Raw genomic sequence first — 9,733 nt, 5'->3', positions numbered from 1 at the left:
CCACTGTAACTGTTAGGGTGAGAAATCCTATTATGGTAATTGAAAGGCGGGGCCTTGGAGATGTGATTGTATTGTGAGGGCTGTACTCTCGTGAATGGATTGATCCATTCATCGAATAATGGTTGCGGTTCTGATGGCTTTAAAAGAAGAGCAAGTGAGGAGTTAGCTCTCTCTGCTTCTACCATTTCACCATGTGATACCTTGAGCTGCTGTCGAGATACCATACCACTATAAAGGCCCTCTCCAGTTGTGTGTCCTGGACTTTGGACTTCCATGTCTCCAACACTGTAAGCAATAAATATTGTATCGTTACAAGATACTCAGTTTCAGGTATTTTTGTTATAAGCAACAGAAATGGACTAATATAGTTGGCTATTGTGAATACTGTTGCACTAAAAATGTCGACCTCATAGAAGTTGAGAGAGGAATAGTATTTACCAGAGGATGGGGAGGGATGCGGAGAGGTTTGTCAATGGGTACAAAGTTACATATGCACAGGAGGAATAAGTCCTGGTGTTCTATTGCACAGTAGGGTGATGACAGTTAACCATAATACATTGTATCTTTCAAAATAACCAGAAGAGAAGATTTTGAATGCTCTCAACACACACACACACACACACACACACACACACACACACGCGCGCGCGCCAAAGATAAATGTTTGAGGTGATAAACATGTTAATTATCATGATTTGATCAGTTCAGAATGTATACCTGTATAGCAAAATCACACTGCAACCCATAAATATGTACATTATGTGTCAACTAAAAACAAAGCAAAACTTAATTGTTTTTTATAAAAATGTAATTAAAATGAGGGAAAACCAGGAATGATTACTATTATCATCACTATTTTAGTATTAGATACTGATGCAAATGAAAAAAGGAAAAATAATTACTAGTTTCAAAAAGATAGCAGGAAATCACTTATGAAGGAAATCATTACCTTCATAAAAAAATCAAATTATTAGAATAAAGTATCTGGATGTTAGATAAATATAAAGCTCTTTGATATATAAATATAAGGATCTTTAATATATCAAAATATACATATATAATATGTCAATATAAATGTCAAAATGATATAAATATTTGAATGCATCCAGCAATTATTAACTTGAAATGCAAAAAAAGAAAGATTACATCTACAATAAAATATTTAGTTTAATTAAGAGTAAATTAACAAGAACTATGTAAATCTTTAACAAAGAAAACTATATTCTTCTGAGGTAATATTTAGTTCTATTCAAAATCCCAACAAAGCACTAAAGCACCTTGAATGGTTAAACATGCACTCTGTATGAAATGCTGTAGTTGTAATAATCAAGAAGAGCAATAGGGTGGGACAGGCACTACAATTGTAAAATATTTTAAGAGCTGGAGTAGTTATAACATTGAGTATTATCACAGGAGTGGGTAATATATGATTAGTACTGATACAAAGTAGAGAAACATTATTGACACAAAAGAATTAAATTCTATGGGGAAAGAATGCTCTAGTAAGTACATTTTACTGCGAAAATTTGCCAGCCATATTATTTCCACTGATAATAAATGTAAATATATATATCTATATGTAAATATATATATGTAGACATAAGTATATAAATGATAAGGGAAATGTTTGACAAGGTACATACTTCAGGCAGACACACATGCAGCTGCACACATACAGTACAGTGCCACACAATGCAAATGTAAATTAAGGTTTATTGGGAAAATTTGACATAGAACTCCATAGAGCAGTGTATCTAGTCCTGCCATCGAGTCATCCAAAATAAATATAAAATATGACATTGCTCTTGCTCCAGAGTGGTAGGAAGGAGCAAAGCATGCTGTTCTTTCTAATGACAAATGGCATGAGTTTAAAGGTAGTCTAAATGTCTGTATAGATAAGAAATGTTTAAATCTGAGGAAATGCATAAATAGTTTTTAAAAAAAAGCTTTCTTCTGGGTACTAAACATGGATCCCCCTTTGGTGCTCTCAGCTAAAGTCAGTCAGCAAAAAATCTACAATTCCAGTTTGCTTCTTTGAGGGAGCAATCAGAGTCATTGTGTTAATAGACCTGGTCTTTGGTAATGTTTTGTCCTACAGATAAATTTATGCTGAATTTTTGACTTCTTGCCAATGAAAACTCATAGCAGCTGGGAGGTGACAGAAAATAGCCCCTAAGCAGATAAGCAAGTCACTGCCTTTTTGCATCTGACCACAAACTCTAGCCAGAAGTGTTTATTAAATCTGGCAGGATGTTAAGCCTTTGCTGGCTTTTAATGGAAGTCACATGTAAAGTGAAGTATTTGAGAACATAGAACCACTTCTTCACGCCTCTGGTTTAACAAACTAGGCACCCCCTATTGTGTTTCTGCCACAACAACACCCTGGCACAGAAAATCAATTTTTTTCAAACTTGTATCTTTTGAAAGGGAATCTAATTAATTTGTGATTGCTGCATTAATTTTACAGATGTAATACCTGTTTTGCTTTGTGGGCTCAGCAGTTGTGACAATGGGATTGTCATCCTGTTCAGTAAGTGGGCCATCTCATGAATACTGTGAAAGAGGCTCAACAAACCCCATAATAAGTGCTGTTCTGCTGGAAAGGTCCAGACAAATAAATTGTTCTGCAACCTTTACCTGGATCTCGGATCATAGCATCAACTTTCTGTCTCATTGTACCCTAGTGTGTTCTTTCTTTCCTTTTTACAGATGTAGACTTACAAAAAAGCCATTTATGAGAGGGAGCGGGATAGAAAAAATGTGTATCAGAGCAAGAACAGGAGTGTCCCTTAATGATTCCATTTGCTGGAGCTCAAGCTTTGAAAATAACAATTATATAACAGATGGGACATGGTAGATGGCTGAAAAAATGACACTCAACCTATTTCATCAATAAGTGGTTTTGCAATAAAGCAAAAAGTAATGATGTGTTGTGGTAAATGCTATTGCTAATTGCTCTGTTCTAATTACCCAGATAGAGCTAACAATAAATAATTTGGCATCTTTATTTTTTTTCCTGTAACTTTTCCTGCTGTTCTCTCTTTATAAATTGTCTCCTTTTTAACTCTTTGTTTATGGAACTCATACCAATTAGTTCATTTCTGTCGCTTATAAGAAAATACCTGAAACTGCGTAATTTATAAAGAAATGAAATTTATTTCTTACATTTTGGGAGCCTGAGAAGTCTACAGTCCAGGGAACCCATCTGTTGAGGGCCTTGTTCTTGGTGGTGACTCTCTACAGTGATGCAGGGTGTCACATGGAGAGAAAAATGGGCTAGGCAAGAGAGCTCACCTGCTCACTCGCTCTCCTTGTAAAGCCATCAGAACCACACCCATGACCCTGTGAATGAATCAAGTCATTCACCGGGGCACAGTCTTCACAGTCTAATCATCTCTTAAAGACCCCACCTTTCAAATAACATAATTGGCTTTCCAACACTGTTATAAAAGAGATCAAGTTTCCAATACGTGAATTTTTGTACATTTGACCCATAGCACTGATCTCCAAACAACAGATCTTCAAAAAAATCCAACTAAATCCCCAGTCCCTGAGATGCATTCATTGGCCTTTAGTGTCTTACACACCTTGTATCTAACCACCATCACAGCAGAGGTTACAGCTGCCTGAATATCTTCCTTATGCTCCACCAGATCCACTATCCATTTGTCTGCACCATACTTTCTGCCCCAGAAGGCTAACTGGTATAAACCAGAAGGAGCTTTCCTAATCTGTGCTTTCTGCAGTTTTGACCAATTGGAGGGCCTGCAGGAAAGCAGAGAGATGAAGGAGAATAAGGTCAGGGTTTTTATTCCCATGAATTATTCCTTGGATTAACCATACTCTTTAGCTCCAAATCAGGGCTTCTTTCAAGGTGGTCTCCTACAAACAATCACATGCTAACACTAACTCTTCCTCCCCTCATCTCTGCAGCACAGTGGCTTTACAATTCTGCTGCTCACTGGCTTTAGCCTGTGACTTTATTCCCTACGATGATGCCACACGTGTGTTTCTTCAAGTCACCCCTTTCCAAGGCATCAATGTTGCATAACAAATCTCTCCCAAATTTAGGGACTTTATCAACAACCATTTTATTTTATCTCATAATATTTTGGGTTAGGCGGTCTAGCAGGACAAGTGGCTGGCCGATTCCTCTGCCCCATGTAGCACCAATGCTCCTCTACCTGGCCCTTGCACTCCAGGATGCAGTATTCTTCTGCCTTAATCAGCCCAGGGCCAGATATCAGGCAACTAGAGACCACCTCTATAACCCACAGCCCACAGGAGTTATTCAAATTACCGAGCCCTAAACAGTTTACTTTGGCCTACCTTGCCTGCCCCACAGAAACCCCAGTAAAGGCTCTGGTCTAGACTCATACCCCCACCTCACTCCTGACCAAAATCTGGTGCTCTCCATGTGGCCCTATGTGTGTGGCATGTGATGCCCTCCATTTATGAGCTATGAGTATAATAAACTTTTGTTTTCCTGAGCCTCTCTTGTTTCCTCTTGTGGCTGCACCTGACCCAAAAGAATACAGAACAGCCTTTTCAGCCTTTTCTTTATGCCGTGCTTTTGGCAGTCTCTCTCTCTCATTTCTTTTTTTCCTTTTAGCATTTTTTGCTATCTGTAAATTCTGAGAATTTTCAAAATGACCAAGTCTTGTTTCCTTTTTGTCTAACAATTCTTCCCTCAATTTGTGCCTTTCTTCTCACATTTTACTATAAGCAGAAAGAAAGAAACCAGGCAGAACGCACAACATTTTGCTCAGAAATCTCCTCAGCTACATATATTGACTTTCACCACCTATGAGTTCCACTGTCAACATAACTGCAGAACACAATTCCTCTAAGCTTTCTGAAATTATGTAAGAAAGGTCTCCTTTCCTTCACTTTCACTAATATGCTCCTCATTGCCAGGACACTGGTAGCAGTATCCTCAATATCCGTATTTCTAGTAAGAGTCTGTTCAAGGCAATGAGAATTTTTTTTTTCATGCTGAGATTCTTCCAATCTCCTCCACCCACTGTCCAACTGCAAAGCTGCTAACATAATTTAGGATTTTTTTTTTTTTTTACAGCAGCAACTTGTTTTGATAACAAGTCTATACTAGTTTTCTACTGCTGTGTAATAAACCACCACAAATATAGAAGCCTAAATAGCACAACTGTATGTCTCTGATCTGTAGGTCAGAAGTCCAGCCACAGAAGGGGAAGTTCTCTGCACAGGATCTCATGAGGCTGAAATCAGACCTCACCCAGGCAGTGGTCTCATTTGAGGCCCAGGGTCCTCTTCTAAGCTCATCCAGGCTTTGGCAGAATCCACTTGTTTGCAGTTGTAGGACCGAGGTTCCTGTTTTCTTTCTGACTGTCTTTCAAGGGCTACGCTGAACAATTAGGGGCTCACAGTTCTGTGCCACATGCCTCATACCATATACCCTCTCACAACATAGCTCTTGGCAGCTACAAGACCAGCAGCAGAACTTCTCTAAGGTCTGCATCTTCTGAATCTCTTCCTTCTTGAAAGACCCAGTCCCTTTTCAAACCTATCTGATTAGTTTAGGCTCCCCTAGAATAGTTTCCCAACATGCAAAATACACTTACCCCTTACCAAGAGCCTCAGAGGCTCATCTCATCCCAGTATTGACTTAAAGTTCAGGATCTCAGCATGTAAGTAAGGTCCAAGTAAACGAGGCTCTTCAAGTGCAGTTCTTTGAGTACAGTTCCTCTTGGTATGAAAAACTAACATTTTTTTCTGATCCTCACTTGTCAAAACTCACAATGGGGTAACAGAGATAGGAAATTCTAATAGACACCTCGATTTCAAAAGGGAAAAAATACATGGCACCAAGCAGTTACCGATCTTTAAAAATTCTAAAACCGTCCTGGGTATAATCTGGTCAACTTTTCAAGGCTCAGTCCTATTCCCTGGGAATGATTCTCTGTGGCTTTTGTCTCCGTCCTGTGAGTCAGGTATCCTTTTCCCTATAAAAGGTCAGATCTTGCAGCTGAGTAGTTTTCTCAGCTCGTTACCTGCCCCTGTATATTGGGAGGAGGGGGTATGCTCCTCTTTTTGTTTGTTTCATCTCTGTCCTTTTCAGTCTAAGTGATTTTTAAAAATTGTTGGCTTCCTTTTCGTCAAATTGTAATTCACTCCATGAGACAAAACCACACTCACAAATGTTACAGAGAGCCTTTGCTATGCCTAGGGTTGCTCCCTGTGAGGCTTATGTGGAACTCTCTCCACTTGTCCATGCTGCCATGGCAAAGTGCCACAAGCTGGGAGGCGTAAGCAACAGAAATTTATTGTCTCACAGTTCTGGAGGCTGGAAGCCTGAAATCGAGCTGTCAGCAGAGTTGGTTCCACTGGAGGACTAAGAGGACGAGTCTGCTCCTCACTCCTCCCCTAGCTTTTGGTGCTTTGCTGGCAATTTTCGGTTTTCTTGGCTTGTGGACACATCACCCCAATCTCTGCTTCAGTGTTCACACGGCCTTCTCCCTATCTGTCTCCAAATTTCCCCTTTTATAATGACACCAGTTGTAATGGATTAGGGCTCACCCTAATGATATCATTTTAACTTGGTAAAGAGCTTATCCCCAAGGAAAGCAGCATTCTGAGGTACCAGGAGTTGGACTTCTATATATGAATTGGGGGCAGTGGGACACAGTTCAACCCATAACAGGGACACTGTGCTTAATCTTCTCGGAAGCCCTCTTTTATAACTAAAACCATCCACAAGGCATATCTCTAATATTCTCAGAAAGCTGGTTCTTTCTTAGGTCTTAATGTGGGTCTAATAGCCATGCCCCTGACTTTATCTGGACCCTGAAATCAGACCCTGTCCTGGGTTTGAACCTTGCCTTGAGGCCAATTCTCACTTGAGAGCCTTTGTAAGATAGAAAGACCATTCCAGGCTTTGCATATTCTTTGTAAATTCTACTTAAAAGCTAAAAATTCCTCTCTCATTTCTTTTTCTTCTTATATCTCTCTGCTCTTAAGCTAGAAAAAGTGAGTTAGAACTTTCTGTATGTTGCCTAGAAATTTTCCCATCGACCTCCACAAGTATCCGAAGCCCCTTTTATATTTACCGTGATTTCATAAGCAACAGTGTTGCTTACTGTCACAGCATAAAAACTGTCTTTTTTCCCCCCAGCCTCCAATAACACTGTCCTTACATTCTCTAGGCCTTCACAAACAGTCTCCGTAAGGCCCTTCCAGCTGGCACTGAGTCTTCCCGAATTCCATGAGCTTCCATTCTGCAACTTGTCCCCAAACCAGTGTCACATCTTTCTGGTTTTTTGCTGTTGTTGTTGTTGTTAAAACAGCATCCTGTTTCCTGATACCAAATTCTGTTTCTGTTATCTGTTGCTGCATAACAAACTTGCCACAAAAATAATGGATTAAAACAACTGTTCCGTTATACCTCACAATTTTATGGGTCGGGAATTTGGGTAGGGCTTGGTCGCTCAATACTTCTTTCCCACGTGACTTTAACCAGTGGTATTAATCTGGTAGCTGGTCTGGTCTAACATGCCTACAAGGGTTTCACTAACATTTCTGGTCCCTTGGTAAAAATGGCTGGAAAGCTGAGCCGAGTCCGTTTCCCTCTCAGTGGATTCTCAGGGAATATCTGTGTGGCCTTTCCTGCAGCCTAGTCGCACTTTTGATAAAGCGGTTTCAGGTTTGGACAGGTCAAATCTGTCTCGTCCTCTTTCAGGAGAGGCCCAGATCCCAAATGGTGCTATTTCTGCCATACTCACTTGGCCAGAGTATCACAGTCTAGTCCAAATTCAAGGGCAGGGGACATTCTCTCAGTGAAAGACAGTCAAAGAATTGCAAACCACAGGCCCTTGGAAATAATAATAATTTCAAAAAATTGTCCCGATTTGAATACACCATCTGTTTTCTGTTGAGATTCTGACTTATACAGTAATATGTATCAGATGAGCTTCCAGGAAATAGACCTTAGAAATGAGATCTCACATTTGTTTTAATCATATATTTGAGGTCACAAAATAAATTTACTTTTTTGGGGGGAAATGGAATAGGAATTATCTAGTGCCAACAGTCATACCACGATTAATCACAGCATCACCAGTGGTGATATGGGATGCAAAGCAAGTGAAAGGTAAGGCATTGGCAGATCATTGAATGTGATAATTAATTGCTAAGGCAAGACTAGCAATTATAAAGCTTGTGGAATTATGTGTTTTCTAACAATACCAGAGGGCAATCATAGGGACAAAGAGAAAATACAGTCTATGAACGTAGAATTAAGAGCATGTATGAAACCTTCCAGGGCTCTCCTGTAGCTTTGATAAAGTGCTTATTTCCTGTAGCCACATGGCAGAAATGGCTAAGACCAAGGCCAGGGTCTGATGAAAAGAGCAGAAAACTAGCAGCATGGATTCAAAACTGCCAAGTCTCTTACACCGAGGCAAGGAAGATGAAATCCTAAGAAAATGGATGGAGATATTTGGGCAGATATGGATAAAGATCAAAGCTTTAGTTTCCAAATGTACCTGCAAACCCCCTGCAGGTGGAAGCCGTTCTCTCCTGCAAAAAAACCTTCCAAGAGCTGCCACCGGGGAGCTGCTTCACAAACGCTCATTGTCTCCGATCCTCATGAAGAGAGTCAGATCCCAGCGCAGTCAAGATGAAGCCGTGCAGAGACCACGTGTGAACCAGAAGAGTTATAAGACCCCATCTTAAGAAAATTCAGAACTAATTTTGGTTTCAATGAAAGAGACAACAGCATACCATCTTTATCTCATCTTTATCTTTTTCTCCACTCTTATCCTCACTATTTTACGTGAAGAACATAAATAGTAGCTCTTTTAGGTATGTGTTGCCGTTTTGGGGGAGCTTAATGTTTTCCCCAGGTGAAAGGAAAGGTAAGATGTCTTCTCTTTGCTTCTCTGGATCTACTGTCCACCTTCCTTTCTTCAGCTCACGGCTGGGGCAGCTGAATGTCACAGAAATATCATTGGGCTCTCTTGTCCTGTCTTCTAGCTGGCCTGGCTTCAGCCAGTGGAGAGTCATTTCAGGGCATTGGAGGCAGGAGAACAGCAGCTTTCTCCTTGCAGAGTCCTTTTGGACTGGCTGTTTCACTTGACCTAAAAGCTCCCTTCCCTATACAATTCCCCTTCTCTATGTAATTCTTACCTTCAGAATTCTGTTACCCACTTCTTCCCCTAATTCTTTTGAGTGACAGCAGTCCTGCTACTTCTGGTTGCAGGATACTAAGCTATCCTATTTTTCTCCTCACTGCACCTCTAGAAATGGTCCTTTTGTACATTAACCCTCCTCAGATTACCCCAGATTGAGTGTTCAATTTGTTTTCTGATGGTAATTCAACTTTCTGCTCTATGTGTTTAATAATGTGGCTGTTGGATCCCTTGACTATAAATTCTTATAAAAAGTGATCCCTTACTAATATCTTTTCTGTGAGGTTGGCATTTAATAAATTATTATTGAGCAAATTAAAGAAGAATTACATAAAGTACATCATACATAGACATTTAGAATCAGTGTTATAGAGAAAATTAAAATAGAAGTTTACAAGCTAATCATCCAAGGCTCTGGGAAGCATCCCCCTTAACCAAACAGGGCATAAGTATTTTCCTCTACATTCCTTCTCTTTGTATCTCCAGTCCTGCTAAATAATCAATAGCTCCATTCTCTGAGTTTCCCATCATACACACCAAGCACAACTTCACACTGGAGTGGTTTTAAT

The sequence above is a fragment of the Cynocephalus volans genome, chromosome 2 (genome assembly GCF_027409185.1).
Source record: "Cynocephalus volans isolate mCynVol1 chromosome 2, mCynVol1.pri, whole genome shotgun sequence".
NCBI classification, from domain to species: Eukaryota; Metazoa; Chordata; class Mammalia; order Dermoptera; family Cynocephalidae; genus Cynocephalus; species Cynocephalus volans.
Note: the sequence above shows the minus strand (reverse complement) of the source record.